We start from the raw sequence: 14586 nt of genomic DNA, 5'->3' as shown, positions 1-14586 counted from the left end.
ACAAGACGTCTTGCAAGATGTCTTGAAGAACTCTTGAAGGCGACTACAGCACCTCTAGATAAGTGTATTTAACATCTTTAAAAGGCATATAAGATGTCTTTTAGCCATCCTTTTCCCACCTCATGCACCATCATTGTGGCCTACACAAAAAATGTCTTAAAATTTGTCTTGGCAAGGTCTACAAGACGTTTTGTGGACATCTTGGCAAGATATTATATAGACCGGACGTCTTGAAACGTCCTGTAGCCGTCTTCTAGCCGGCATAACGCCCACTCCTTGGGCTGCAAGATGCCTTGCAAAATCTACCATAGACGACTTGAAAACAATTACAGGACACCTAGTTACGGCCTGGATATTTTATTCCCAAAAAGCCATAAGGCTTTGAATAGCTAAACTTCTTATATAGTGGTAAGGACGAGTACTGAAGCCGATTCGTACTGCAGCGACTGACTATGTGAGGGGGCTAACGTCAAGATACAACCATGACTTACCATGGCAATCAAGAATTGCAACACTTATTAGTTGCCTTAGCGGCTTTCCGTCTCTTGAGTCAAGTCTTTGCAATATAGTCGAGCGCTGTTGCAAAAATAGGCCTTTGCACCAAGCTGGTGTGAATAAAATGACATGGTTAACATAGCAAAGCACAGCTATTGCATGTCTGTAAGTACACCACATATTGAACACCTGTCAATCGCAAGCTCTCAAGTGACACAGCCATAGCTCCGCACCAGTAAGCAAATGATTTTTCTCCTGTTCAAGAACTGTAAAAACATGTTTATTAGTAAAATAGGTACGTAAATATAATTGAAGCTTTCAATGCACTGCTTATTAGTTTTAGAACAATAAGAAATGAAATAATGGCTTGCAATCCAGATGACTTGTGGAAGTTTCCAGCTGACTCATGGGAGTTTCTTAACTCTCAGACTCGTGGAAGCTTCCTGCAATGAAGCGAAAAGTAAATTTTTATGAGTTTAATATTCCCTATTGTTCCCAGTTTTATAAAGGTATCAAGTGTCTAAGCATGCATTGTATAATGTACCCATAATGTGCCCATTGTAAATACCCTATGTTTTGCTGCCTATCAGGAATTTTCAAGATTTTTCGGATGTAAAGCTAATTTCAGAAACAAATTTTGTATGAGACTGCTAGAAGTTTCCTGCGAAATTTCAAAGCAGCCCAAAAATGACTGAAGTTTGCTATAGAAGAGAAGTCCAGAAAACCACTTTTTAAGATTTGAGAATGATTCTGCTAGCCAAAGTACACCATGCCAAAGTACACCACAAGACCAACATGAACTAGTACTTTGTTTTTTGCAAAACAAGGTAAAAAAAACAAGGAGCAATCTACAAAGCAATTATTTGCAATAGTATGCCAACAAAGTGACTCTATGATGTTTAAATGCAAATGCCGACCAATTTTCCGGACTCGAAGGCAACCCGAAAAAGCAGTCTAAAAAAGCTATTTTAAAAGCCGACAACCAGACTCGAGATTCTGCAAGGCAGAAGACCCTCCTCTCCACGCCTTCAAGCGAGGGAAGCGAAGGATGGAAAGAAGGGACCAAGAGGAGCGGGCATAGGTGGAAAGGGTAGGAGAGAGAGGAGGAAGCGGGTGAAAAGTGGAAAGAGCGAACTGGTCGTCGGTCTTTAACTTAAATGAAAAAATTCCATGCCACCTTTGCATGGTATTGCCCACTTTCCACTTGTTTGATGCCAATATTAAGTTCTCATGCAACTTCCACTTCATACTGGTCGCTTTCCACATGTTTGGATGATCGCAGTGCCAAGCGTTGCTGAGGCCATTGCTGCCGCATACAGTAAAGATAAAGCTGGTATGATTTGGAGGCTACATTCAGCTGACCAAGCTCGCTTTACTGCAGCACCTATCTGCCAAATAAACTCGCTCGAAGAGCACGGGAAGAATGGTGGACAGTAGTTCTTCTCCTGGTCGCGGTAGGGAAATGCAAACACGAGAAGATTCAGAAGTATGGCCCCCAGATGGCGGCTATGTTGGATATAGTGGAACTGGAATATCTGACCGTGGCCCGGTCTAGCTTTCTCATGCGTAAGACGGGGATTCGAGGCTACGAGACCAAACAACCAAAATGCTTGCAATGAAGCATACGGCGACTGTTTGTAAGCATAAATGGAAAAAAAAAACTTCCGAAAATTTGAGCAACGAGGTGTACGGTACCCGAATTTTCAGTCAGTGCTATACATTAAGTTTCATAGTCATAATTATACAAGGCTTGTATTATTAAGTTAGTTTTAAGTATGTTTTCAATTTGCCACTTCTCAGTCAGATGGAAAAGGGAAAATGTTTAGATGAAATAATGCTTAAGTACCATACCTTTTTGTGGCGCTATTTACGCATGCTCGGCAGTTCTTCAGCCAACCCTTGGCTCCTGCTTCAATTTCTTCAAGCGTTGCACCACTCAGGCCTTTTATCAGTCTGACTGCTTCTGTAAATGGAGAAAATATGAAAATCATAACCAAGTCCGTTACCCTGGTGCAATGATCACGGGAGATATGAAAGCCTACCACCACTACAAATAGACATGGGTGAATATATGAGTGTTCTGACCAGATTAAATGATAGGTAACCCTTTTGTTAATGACTACCGACATAGGCTGTGCCGATTCATTTTGCCCGGCCTGCCCATGCACACTGCATGACACTGCTAGTGCGAACACGAAATTAGCACTTTTTCATTGCATTTTGCTCATACAGGATATTGATGCGCCCCAAATAGTACTTTAAGCTGGAGCTCAAATTTAGCACTTTCCCCCACACTAGCAATTCTGATGGCACGTATCAGTTACATAATTGAAACAAAGAAAAAGACAGCCCATTGCTTGTCTGTGCTAACTGTGACGTGCAGTGCACAACATCAGAATTTGCTTGAATGTGCCTATCGAATTACTTGTTTCAAATTCCCTGACCGGTGTTTCTCTCGAAGGAGTGCTTCTACGACCGAAGTACTCTGACCTGCTATTGGTCCTATGTTCGCCATAGTTGCTAAATTATGGAGCCCAAGTGGCTCATCCCTTTTAATGGATGGTTGCTTTATCTGCCTAGTGACATTTCTGGCAACATTACTCAGTGCAGACACGCTGCTGCACGACAGTTGGGTTTCGTTGCACACCGCCATACCACTTCCATGTGCCATTTTCCCTGATTTAGCTCTTTACTAAAATTTCCTTGACTTTTCCATATGGTTCAAAATTCCCTGACCATCCCAGGTTTTCCAGATTAGTTGACACCCTGTATAATACATGAAGACGATTTACAATTTAAGAGAATTTGTTGAAATTTCTTGTCATGTTGCTGTTGGCATGTTTTAGAGTGAGGGTTGTTTTAATTCTTTGGAGAGGCACATTTCCAGAAATAATAATAATAATATAATACTTTATTTTGTGCTAGTGTCCAAAAACAACTGCAAAGACCTTGTTATTGGTACACTATAAACAAAAAATTAGCTTCACACTAAAAAACAAACAAACAGAAAACACAGCAACATGAACAAAAGTAATCGTCACCTTAAAAACGCAGCTAAGTGAGCAAACAAAATACAGCAACATCAGAGGTCTCTAGAATGAGTATATGGCATGCTGAAAGCGAAACAAAGCCCATCACTAAAAAACAAAGTATATATAGAGGTTACAATCTTTTTAGCGTTGATAAGAAATTATGTATGTGCATATATGTTCAGATCCCCATCATGAAGTTTATTATACAAGTGCGTAATTCTAGACATGGGTGAGGAATCATATGGGGTATTAGGGTAAAAGGGTAAAATCACTCTACTACTTCGCGTCGGTACGTGAAAGTTCACGGATGATAAGAGTAATTGCTATCAGTCCGGCCAGAAGTCACTTCATGTAAAAACGCGCATCACGAATGGTACGATTTAAGCCGAAATAGTTCACAAGTGATTCATAATTATATTAACAATGTTGAAAGTATCTGTCATAAGCTGTTCACACCAGGCGCTTCTGAACTCGCTGAATTTCGTTGCTCTGACTAGAAGACATTCAAGTCATTAACAAACCAAGGAACAAAATAAATGGATCAAACATGTAAAGCTAAAAAGTATGCGTCATTCGTGGAATTAGCCCCAGTGTACGTAGGGAAGTACCCACTATCGAAGTGACTCGTTCTTTAAAAGTGAGCCGGCTATCAACAACAACGCCAAGGTAACGCACAGTAGCAACACTCTGTATGACCGTTACACACGGTAGTGTGTATTGAAAACCAACCTGATCGCGCTTTGTGTACAATGAAATAATTTTCGTCTTTTGTGGATTGAAAAACAAATTACTAGATGAGCACCACGTTGACACGAAATTTATATCTTGTTGCAATAATGAACAGTCCCCCAATGTCACGAACTGATGAATATAGCTTGATGTCATCAGCAGGGTGTCGAACCGGAACCGAACCGAACCGAAAACCGGAACTGAACCGTTATTTTTAGCCGAACCGGAACTGAACCGAACCGAAATTTCTGCCGCCATGTTGGAACTGAACCGGAACCGAACCGAAAAAAAATATAACGGTAACCGGTTCAAAACGGTTCAAGGTAATATTTCTTTTTTTTTCTTTTCTGTTAGTACCACAAAATCAACATATGGGAATAAAACATTGGCGGCTGTATTTCTATCTATGAATCAAATCGTCATATAGAGAACTGAAAAGTGTGGTAAGTTGTGGGTTTTCATGGCACTATGATTAACCATGTGTCACGTTGTCACGTGACGTCATGGTGTCCATACATGTTGTCACGTGACCTCGTGAAGTCACGTTACTCACTGCGTCAACTCGATTTAATTTGAGGAAGTCACTAAATGTTTTAACATTGTTGACAGCATGACGTAACATGACGTCACGATTTCACACCGAGCCTCACGTGACACCGTGGCGTAAGCGATTTTCATAACCTCTAGTCGAGTGCTCGGGTTCATGGCAATCAGCACCGCTAAACATTCAAGTAACGGCTCATGTCAATTACATATGATAGTAGCCCAACTCTAACAATACCTGAAGCTCCCAGCCCAAGATTTCGCTTTCCAAACCCTAGCCGCCTAGAGCATGACTGTGATGAACACTGGCGGTATCAGATCACGCGGCCGCTTGTTCAAATTGCGAGTTGAGGAGATATCGACAGCTGTCTTTCCTTTATTTTTTCTGCATCTGCTTTTAGGGGAAAACTAAGGGATGTTTCCGCAAGCTATCAACGTTAGGGGTTATTTCTTAACACTATTTATTGAAAGTACATGAAAAAATGTTGCAAGACCCATTTTACATTATTTAGGCACCCAAATATTTTTTCGTTGTTGCTGAACTGCATCCGGAAGATGTCCCTGAGAATAGAAGTACTGAAATTACTAAATACGACTTATTAATATGACGTTACATAGAACTACACGTGTGTACGGAAAAAAATAAAAAAGTATATTTTAGTGACCTCAGAGAGACAGCCGAACGTTGGCAGTCGCTGTAAGTCTCACACGAGCGTTGTTCTCAATTTATTGCCCAAGTTTCGTCTCCCTCTGTACCTTGCTTAAAGGAGCTATAAAAATATTTCTATACATCACTAAATACTACTCAGGATCACTCTCTAACGTTAATAACTGCTTGAGCTTGGCTTTGCTATTTTTTCTAGGCAATGGCAGTCGCCAAAAAATTCGAGAAATATGAGCATCGTTCATCCCCTCAACTCAGAGCCAGAAGCGGCCATGTGACCTGGTGCCTATCTTATGCCGCCAACGTTAATCCTATTAATCCGCTGGGGTTTTAAAGGAAGAAAACGCGTGCTCAGGCTCCAGGCATTGTTAGAATCCGGCTATTCTCATCACCGCAGTGGTTGGACACGAGCCACTATCCAAGTGTCTGCCAAGACATTGATTGTTACGAGGGGATGTACGGTGCTCACGCAGTCCTCCTGTCCAATTCATTAGCCGCGCTCGACTGTGGTCAGGCGGGTGGTTTTGATCCTACAATTGCGACATCAATCTTTGGGACGGCAAGACTAAAAGAAATAGTTTCATTTAATCCTCGCAATTTCACCACGACAAAGAAGGTTCTGAATCAGTGGCGGCCTGTACGAGTACACTTGGGCAGGGGACCACTACGCCTCGGAAAAGTCATGCACATTCCAACCTGAAGTCGTTTTATGACCCATTTAAGCTTCACGGGGTGCAAAATAAAAACAAAGAAGGGTTGTGGTTAACAAGTGTCAAATAAAATTGTCAAATGAACACGCACCAACGAAGGAGGCAATTCCTCAGGAATACTTTCAGCCTTTCCACTCGGTTGAAGAAGGAAGAGCAGCGAAGCTGAAGTATGGTGTAAATGAAGTAATGGCCGGCCGCAAGTCGGCAAGCCGTAGTGGAAAGGCTAGAGAGGTTGCCGCCATCTATGCGCGACGGCGGCAACCAGACAAGCGGCAAGCCGGTTGTCTGGTTGCGGTCGTCGTTTATAGATGGCCTTAGCTGTCCAGAGTTTAGTGTCATTTGTTTGCTGACTGACACGACACTGGGGAAACTCCGCTCTATAAAGAAGTGCTTGTGTGTTTGTGTGTGTGGGGGGGGGGGGAGGGGGGGAGTTTTAAAAACATACTGTGTTGTAAAGGCTCCTCTTCCGTGCAATTTGGCGCAGACCAAAAAGCGTGACTCCGGAAACTACTTTGCTTGCAGAAACGCTCTGACCAAAAAGCACGTTTTTGTCGTGCCAGACGCTCGCGCCGTTCCTAGTGAAAAGCGTCTGACTCGCAACTAAAGGGTCGCGGGATTGAATTTCGCATAAAATATGTAATTTTTATTTCTTTAAGGCAAAATAATTACTTTCAAAAGTGAAATCATTTGAGACATACGGCGACCTTTAATTCGCATTACATGCCATGTTTTAATCACTCTCAATCCACGCGTGATGTCACGTTTCAAGTGAGCATTGTGGGTTACTTGAAATTTTTGCGCGAGGCTATGTAGCTCTGACGTCATGAACCTAATGACCAATCAGGATTTTTCTGGCACGCCACCGACATCGGCTTTTCCGCGACATGAGCTCCTTAACGCTATCGAGTTAAAATCTTCAGTTAGCAAAGGTGATGTTCATTTGCAAATTAAATTGACCGGCATCTTGTCAAGAACAAACCTTACCAGCCAGGCTATGCCAGCTTATTCTGCATAAGAAACTTTTCACTTGGGCAAGCGCTATTTTGGGCCAGATTCGATCTGAGTGCGAAGGTGCGTATAGATTAGAGTGAACAATTCCGATTTTTTCTTGCTGCGTGATTAGTGGCATGCATGCGGTGCTGAGTGTAAACAACGTTTGGTTAGAACAACAAGCATTTGGACTGCCGCTCGGTGTTTCTATAAAAAATAGTCTGGAAGGAATTATCCTAAAATTTTGTTACATTCTGAAACTTTCATTACTTTTAGCTCAGTTATTTCATCATATACATATATATTGTGAAGTGTATTTCGTGAACCTTATTTCATAATTAGCATGAGCACGAGGTGCTCATTTCATAATTTTATGTGATGTAATAATTCCTTAGTTCAAGGACACAATCACGATTTCATTTTTAACACTGCGACACAAAGTTGTATTAATCACGTGTATCTTAGGCGACCTACCACACTTTGCGACAACATTTTATACCGTATAAATAGATCAGCTTGAACTTTAGAATTTCACTTAAACACGAAGAAAGCACAATAAAATACAGTATAGTTCTAAATTTGAAGCTGATCTATTTACCGGTATGTACCAACCAGCTCAACTCTTTACTTTTGTACTTAAACATTTTTATTCAGGTAATTTATATGTTACTGGTAAACAAAGGTATGTGGAGTCGTATGAACACGACGGTATGTATGTTAATATAGATTGCTTTCTACTCTTGCGTCAAAATTAAATAACTGAATTTAATATTTTTGGTACCTAAAAACAAAAGTAAATTGCACGGACGATCGAAGAAACTATATAGTTTCTTCGATCGTCCGTGCACCGATTCACGGCGTAAATAGTGTATATTTCCAGAACAACGCGACAAATATATTTTCAATTTAGCGGTTCAAACCGGTTCGAACCGGTTCGAACCGGTTTGAACCGTTATTTTTTGCTCCCCGGACCTGAACCGGAACCGAACCGAAAGCCGTGAACCCGAACCGGAACCGAACCGATAAAAATTTCGGTTCGACACTCTGGTCATCAGAAAACAATAAAATCTTAGCATATTTAACTCTTCAGTATCATCTAGAACAAGCACACGTCAAGTATCGCGACGTAATACCGCTTAAAAGTTTATGAGATTGGCGAAAAAGCGCATCCAAACGCTGAGTCAAACGTCATCGCGCAGAATAATTGTTTCGTTTGTTTTGTACTAGGTGGCGCCAGTAGCAAAACAGGATCCGGACCGCGCATGTGCCTTTGTGCGCCCGCACTCTCCTCGTTGCTTCATCTGAGCTCAGCGACGGTGGATGTCGGATTTGCGTGGAGCAGACTATACTTGTAACCCGTTGTGCGGGCTGGCGCAGATGTTTGTACCACGCGGCCACGTGGTACGAACAGTCGATGACGACACGGAACCAGTAGAGGCAGCCGCAATTAAAGTTTCGGTTTCACTATCGGATTTACGCTTTATAAGGATTGAGATAAAAATAGTGAACTTTCTGGGAAACAAACGACGTAGAACCGTGTTTTAGTGTTTCCCAAAGTATAATCATCAATTATCCCGATATTTTCAAAACTAACCGGAGTTGTCCTTTAAGGGGGCATTGAAGTCATCTTCGACACAGTCTTTTTACAATGATAACTCAATCTGTCATCTTTGACACCATCTTTTTACGATGATAACTCAATCTGTGCGTTCCAAGAATTCTAACAAACCCAAAGTTACAATCCTGCACGGCCTATTTCCCAGGAGATCTTTCTTGTGGTGGACTAGGAGTGCTTGTCGTCTAATTGCAGGCGATGGCTTCCCCTGAAGCCATATAACGGAGTATCCTCAGGATGTGTGCTTATGCTCTTTTCAAAACTAGTTATAATAACTTTGTTTAGAACCTGCATGGATTTTAGGAACTTCCTTGGTCTAGAGAATGCAGTACACCAGAGAGATGTGTGCTTTTGTATTTCCCTGAGGTGGGTAGGCGGTTTTGTATTTTAGAACTTGAAATATGTAATAACTAATATCTTTTGAAGAATAAGATATAAAAAAATGACCTTTAGATATGACTTCAGGGCCCCTTTAAGGTGCAACAGAGGAACAAATGCGTTTTCTAGAAACTTGATTTAATCTTACCAGTTGCAGGCAGAACTCCTGGCTTGCTTCCAGCTTTTTCTCAATTTCATCAACATCTGCATCTGTTTTCAATGGTAGTGAAATACAGGCTTCTTCAGCTGGCTCGCAAGGTTCTTCTCTTTCCAACAGCTTTTTGGTTATTGTTTTCCGTTGCTTGTTTACAAAGCAAAGCTCTCTTGGTATAGGACGTGAGAAATCTGAAAGCACAACAAAAGCAAAAAGCGCAAACATGTTAGACAAGAGATAGGGTGGAATGTAGTGTCGTTTCTGTTATCCAAAGGAGGGCACAGAGAGAAGCACCAGCTCGCTCACATAAATATATAGAAGCTACTGCATGCGCTACAGCAGTAGTCTCAAACTCATTCGACCGTGGGGGCCAGACAGCGCACACCGGAAAGGTCGCGGGCCAACGTAAGACCGGGGGGGTTAAAAGTTTTAAAGGGAAGAGACCTCGCTCTCATTACTTTTTGTAAAATCACAGGTTTGCCGGTGACGTCTTTCGATTTCATTTGTTTTGTGACCACTTTGGGCCCTGCCCTGATGTGACAACAAGAATTAAAATTACAGCGTAACGCCAGCGTGCTGGCATTTTTAATGGAACAAGAGAAGTACACCGTCGTTCCCGTTGCTCAATTTGCGCAGGAATTAACCAAGCTCAACATGTCTCTAAACAATTGTCAGCTAATTTAAGTGTTGTTGCTTTTCCGACAATTTTTTTTTTTTTTTTGAAGGCGAGAATTCTGAGCTTGTAGCTCTATGTTTGGCAGCTGCTTCTGCTGAACGAGAGTTCGCGCAGCCGAGATTCATTCTTCAATGAATGGCTTGCGCTTGCAGCCTAGTAGCGGAATCGTTGTACGTTAAAAAAAGCTGGGAGGTAAAAAATAAAGTGAAGCAAAGGGCAAATGAACACAGATAAGTAAAAAATATGTGAATATCTTAAAAGAGCAGAGCTACTTTTCAAGCGAAAATGAATCAACGAGATGAGATCACTATGGTCAAATACGATATCCGCTATGGCACATTCCTAGCGCACGAGACATGGGAATCGGGACTCGTAGCCGGTTGCCTGCGGGCCGCACGCGGGCCGCATGCGGCCTGCGTGTTTGAGACCCCTGCGCTATAGCATCCACTAGCGCTGCTACTTAAATAGCAATACATCAGTTGCACTGACGTAATTTGGTCCTTTTTTTTGGGTGGCCGAAATTCCTCGAGCATAGCCTATACTGTACCTATTTTACAAGCCGGTCGTGAGTGAGCAGAAAGGAGTCAGTGCAGCTTGCACCGCATTAACGGCACGCTTCTGCCACCAGCGAGGAAGGACATGACGCCACGTACAGTCCACGCATATAAACATTACATTCAACATTAGGTTAAATATGATCATTAATAACTGCCACTGATAAGAAACAACACATCTGTATTCTGGACGAACCACTACTGTAAATTACTACTTTGGCGGGTGCGACAGCTTGCAATTTCACAAAGTGCCAGCTTCGGCACTACGTTGCAGGCACCGACATTCCCAATTGGGATCGGTATGATATATATTCGTATCCATGTGGTGACATCTTCGTGGAAGTCACTTTTTGTAATTGTTTTTTTTTTTTTTAAATACGAGGTTCGACAAAAATAGGCACCTGTGAAAATTAAGTTGTTTACAGTATATTTCTCTTTGTAACTGCCACCTAAGCGGCTACCGAAGTAGACAAGATCGGAACATTTGCAATGCGACCTACTGCTACATGCGCAGTATACACAACAAATGCAGTTGTGAGCACTGTTAGTACCATTGAGTCACAGCTTTGTGAGCCTGATTGTCTGAAGACAAGCATTCCTTCTCTGAGACAGACACTCTGTACATGTATGTGTGTTAATTGTCTGAAGACGAGCATTCCTACTCTGAGACGGCTCTGTACATGCATATGTGTTAACATTGTGCAGCTCCTAAACCTAGCAGTGCTTCCGTGTTATGTGCTGTGCTGGAGGGCTCTCCCAATTCGAACAAATTCAAATGTGAACAATGCCTTACAACAGGCATTGGCAACGTTTATTGTTTGCGGATTGTGTGATGGTGTAACACACAGGCTGCAGTCCGATCCTGGCAGAGTGAGAGGGGACCATTAAGTGCGGGTTTTACTATGGGTTTTTTGAGAAAAGGCTTCGGCATGCTGTCCTCGTTCCTTACTGGGCTGTGAAATGCTCAGCATGCAGAAAAGCTCTCCTCTGCGAAATACTGTACGCTGTGCATACTTTCATTCTCCAGAGACTCAGTTTCTGTGTTTGAGTGATAAGCGTTGAAAAGCTGTATACTTGAAAATGAAAAAGCTTACCTGGAGGGCTTGATGAGGGTGAGACCATGAAGTTGCCTACAGCTTCGTAATCACCTCTCTCACTGCAATGTGAAGCGAAAAGAAAACACTAAAGAGTATTATCAGGGTATTTTGACTGCTCGCTTCGCTCGCGGTGGCGCACTGAGCCCGAGCACAACAAAGGGTTCAGTACACCACTGTGAGGTACCATGGGAGCAAAATTTGTACTTATATTGTCAGAGTGTTTCCAAATAAAGCCACAGAGAGCACTTGCAATCTAATGGTAGCACCAAAGGAACAGTACATGTAATAAAAAAAGGAAAGGAAAAGGATTTAGTGTTTCGACACCTCCTTGCAATGTGGCGACAAGTGCAATCGATATGGCCTAAAAGAGAGACATCTGCCCCCCCCCCCCCCCCCCTGTGCATCAATTCCAAACATAGAGCAGGATCAATGTCCAAGATGAAAAATTTTTGCTCTTTTCTGTGTTAAAATTAAATGCTTATTCTATCGGAACAAATATAATAAAAAGTTAGAAGTGTTAGTTTATACCATGCATAAAATATTCAAGCAACTGCACGGGCGTTGATAATCTGAGTTGCACATGCACAGAAAAAACACCCACAGACCCCTGCTTTCTGCGAAGGTTAGCGATGCGATGGTACATGACACCAATTGAGCAGTTGAAAACGCCCTGACAATTGGAAGCACCTTCCAGCATCTACAGCCAAAAATGTCACTGATCATACTTTTCAAGCTGTCATCGATACTCTGTACTGTTCAGATTAAGCACAGAGCGTACAATTGCCTTAACCAACTGTTGTTCTCTTTTAGCCCCACGCCCCTTTGTAATGCCAGTGGCAAGGAATGTATTTGAAATAAATGAAGAAATAAAAAAATACATAGGTCCTATTGAAATTTGTTTCATGTTCAACGCCACCTAGTTACTTTAAATATAACTAAAATAACAAATAAAAACAAATAGTATCATTTTGCAAAAAGAAATGCTGATTTTGATTTTAATGATGAACTGAGATGTTGAAGACATCTGTTTTGCTTTCTTGGCAAGCAAAGAATGCAAAGCGTCAATTCGTGCTTGATTGCGAGAGGAACACATTTGAAAACGGTCTCCCAGATCGCTGCAACTCGAACTGGTTACCAGCAACAACTTCGTGAAGCAAGCGGAGGTCCTTGTCAACCTGAAATCGTTTCCGAGGCCTACACTGCGACGCCTCTGCAAAAGATGTGGTTGGAAGTGACTGGCGGCAGACATCTTGGATTGAATGACAAACGTAAGCGGTGCCACCCTCCCTCTGCTTAATAAACATGGCAGCAGAACGGAGCCTGCGCTCCGATTGCCCGTTGCTGGCTAGGCGTTGTGGGCATTCGCAGTTGCCTCCTGGCTCGGGTGGAGTCGGCCATAACAACAAAATCGCCACAAAAGATGTTTACTAACTAAGTCTTTACTAGAAATTCCCTATGTCTCAGAACCTTGTTATCCTCGGGGACGGCTTTTCTTCGCAATGCAGTCAAAGCTACGAGCGACTGTGACCTTACACAACCAGAGCACTGATCGAATCTACATACGTGCTCTCTTCACTTCCGGTATGCAAAGAAAAGTTGTCCCCAAGTATAGTACCTTCCTCACGGGCATTTTTTCTGGTCGAGGTGAACACTAAAGTGAACAAGTTAATCATATCCGCAAGTCCTGCACTATCAGCAAGGGGTTCTTTTTAAAATCAGGGTTCTGGAAAATTGTCTCGCTGAACCAATGCTCAATTTCATAAAATATGGACATGTCATACCTCTCCTTAAATTGTGTGAGTTAAGTCTGTATTTGATTACATTCATAGAATGCTTTCTATGTAGAAAATTAACAGACATTGCTCTTTACTTCGCTTCTCCATTACAAAATATACAACATTCTCTTACCTTTGATGCCAGAAAGGTGGTGACTAGGCTCTTCCGATTCCTTCCTCATGGTCAGACTCGTCCAATGCATCTGCATCTTGCAAAAAGAAGTCAGTGCTTTATATGGCAGTGAGAGCCATAACCTTTAGATTTCACATTAATATTTATCATGACGGAAAACACTTTCTGTGTCTTTGGTGTGTCTGTGGGTATTATTTATTTGAATTTTAAGTTCAGATAACTAGCAATATTGCATAAATTAAACTCCAATAAATTTGAAACGTTATATCACTGAAACTTTACTGGCAGAAAACTATGATAAGTGCCAAATTTGCAATAAAAAATAAGCTCAGAAAACATGGAGTCCTAGGCAAAACATATCAATGTATGATGTTGCCAAAGTTCTAACAGTTCACATAAACATTGAGCACCTTGGTTACTTGATGTTGCCACATCATCGGTGTCCTCCGCTTTTCTTAGTTTCGATCTTGCTTTCTGGAAAGTATCTAAAAAGTTAAGCAGACAATGAAATAGCATATTTCACAACCGAAGACTGTCAAAATCCAAAGTAGAGATGGCATATTTATAGAGGGTTGCTCAAAGATCAAATGAAGCATTCATCTAAGAAAAAGATTTGCTTACTAGAATGAAGTATTCGCCTAAGAAAAAGATTAGCTTCTTTAATTCCCTCCTACAAGAAAGGTGTAGGCAGTTAAAGGTGTTCCATAGCACATTGATTACCTCATATTAGGAACAATCAGGTACATGTGGGCTCGACTCTACTTCGAGACGGCAAGACCGCTCAAAAAAAGTGAGAGCAGCACAGACGCCTAGAACTATCGAAATTACTTTAGCTCCCAAGGGGTCTTATTTTATGTAATGGGCTTCAGTTTATGTTAGGAGTGCCCACTGATATCTTTGTGGTTATGGATTGAGAATAGTAGTCACTAAAAATGCAGCATCAGATTTATGACCATGGTAGTTAGCCAAATTCCCCTACATTTTCTGACTTCGATAGGCACTCGGCTAAAAAAGCATAAAAAGGACAGAAAACATGTTGGC

At 41.8% G+C, this 14586-nt stretch overlaps 1 long non-coding RNA gene across 1 annotated transcript; it reads right to left on the bottom strand.

Moving 5' to 3' along the window:
- Nucleotides 1-756: 756 nt before the first annotated feature.
- LOC115324314 lies at nucleotides 757-2587 on the bottom strand. The gene is made up of 2 exons (XR_003919296.4): nucleotides 2347-2587; nucleotides 757-938 (listed from the first exon to the last, which is right to left on the bottom strand). It is a non-coding gene; the product is annotated as an uncharacterized LOC115324314 (long non-coding RNA).
- Between the last annotated feature and the right edge of the window lie 11999 nt (nucleotides 2588-14586).

This window comes from Ixodes scapularis, unplaced genomic scaffold, assembly GCF_016920785.2.
Source record: "Ixodes scapularis isolate PalLabHiFi unplaced genomic scaffold, ASM1692078v2 PGA_scaffold8__174_contigs__length_109621045, whole genome shotgun sequence".
Classification (NCBI taxonomy): Eukaryota; Metazoa; Arthropoda; class Arachnida; order Ixodida; family Ixodidae; genus Ixodes; species Ixodes scapularis.
Note: the sequence above shows the minus strand (reverse complement) of the source record. Positions and strands in the feature narration are given on the sequence as shown.